The sequence below is a fragment of the Echinops telfairi genome, unplaced genomic scaffold (assembly GCF_000313985.2).
Source record: "Echinops telfairi isolate 266 unplaced genomic scaffold, ASM31398v2 ScPeMD7_5868;HRSCAF=6743_0, whole genome shotgun sequence".
NCBI lineage: Eukaryota > Metazoa > Chordata > Mammalia > Afrosoricida > Tenrecidae > Echinops > Echinops telfairi.
Genome location: NW_022109767.1, coordinates 18010066 through 18011813, shown reverse-complemented (window position 1 = coordinate 18011813; position 1748 = coordinate 18010066).

Sequence of the window (1748 nt, the reverse complement as noted above, 5' to 3'; positions counted from 1 at the left end):
AAAAATTGTGCTCATCCACCTCCCTCAGCCCCAACCTCCACAGTGCTCCAAACCCTACTGAAGACATGTTTCCATTTTTACCCGATTGCATGTCTTTTATTCAAGTGGAGATGTAAAATAAAAATGTCAGAAACAGGAGAGCTCTTTCCAGATCTCCTTGAGATCAATCAACAGATAGAGTCTATGATAGAAAATAGGCCCCTCCGTAGGCCACTGGAGATCCCCTTGCAGAGGGGTCTAGGGGAGGAGATGAGCCAGTCAGGGTGCGATGTAACAATGATGAGAAATACAACCTTCCTCTAGTTCCTAAAGGTTTCCTCCCCGCTCCCACTACCATGACTCGAATTCTATCTTGCAAGACTGGCTAGACCAGAGGAGGTACACTGGTACAGATAGGAACTGAAAATAAAGGGAATCCAGGACGGATGAGCCCTATAGGACCAGTGGTGTGAGTGGCAAAACAGGGAGGGTAAAGGGAGAATGGGTAGGAAAGAGGGAACCGAATGCATGGAACTGTGTGTGACCTCCTCCCTGGGGGACAGACAGCCAAAAAGTGGATGAAGGGAGACGTCGGACAGGGCAAGATATGACAAAGTACCCATTTATAAACTATCAAGGGCTCATGCGGGAGAGGGGAGCGGGGAGGGAGGGGAAAAATGAGGACCTAATGTAGGGGGTTTAAATGGAGAGAAAATGTTTTGAGAAACGATGTACAAATGCGCTTTACACAATTGATGTGTGTATGGATTGGGATAATAGTTGTATGAGCCCCTAATAAAATGTTAAAAAAAAAGAAAATAGGTCCCTCTTGTTGTCTGTAAGCACCTCACTTTCAGTTACAGAAGAATCACAGCCCTGTCTTACCCAATAGAGCACCTCTCTTCTATACTTCAAAGCCTATGGGCCACCACATCTGCTGATGTTGGTTATATTCTATCAACTGAATCAATTAAGATTAAAAAAGACCCCCTAAACCAGGGGTGCTCAATACATCGATCGCGATCTAGTAGTTGACCACAAATACAGTGTAGGTAGATAGCATGGCATTTAAAAAATAGACGTAAGCCTATCATCAACCTCATCACTTAATTGATATAAAGCACAGCCAATCAGATGCAAGCTTAGATGTCAAAGGCATGTACAAACAACTGCGGTTAAGTGCAGCAAAATTCACAAAAGTTATCGCCAATTTTTAGACCTTGGTTTTTTTTCCTCTTAAATGTAAGAAAGGGTATTAAAATGAGTGCGGGAGCTGGACCAAGTAAGAAGACAAAAATGTATCACTTTCATACAGAATGGGAGATTTTGGCACTACAAGCCGACATTCCCCTGAAGTCATCCTACTAGGCTTCAAATGAGCCATTCCAGGGCAAAAAGGAGTAGGTGACTACAATCAAGAAGAGATGGAAGCTGTAGACAATAGGACATCCCCTCACAGAGGGTCACAGGAAGAGATGAGTCAACCAGGATGCAGTCTTCCTTTGGTTCTTTGAGACTTCTTCACCCCCCACTATCAAGACCTCCCACTATCCTGCCTTTCAGTTTTGGCTGCACTGGAGCATGTACACTAGTACAGATAAGAGCTCACAACACACAGAATCCAGGCCAGATCAACCCCTCAGGAATAGAATTGGGGGTAGTAATAGCAGGAGGGTAGGGAGAAGGTGAGGGAAGGAAGGGAGGAAGGGGGAATGGATAGCAATGATTGATGCATAATCCCCCCCACCAGGGGGATGAACAACAGAAAC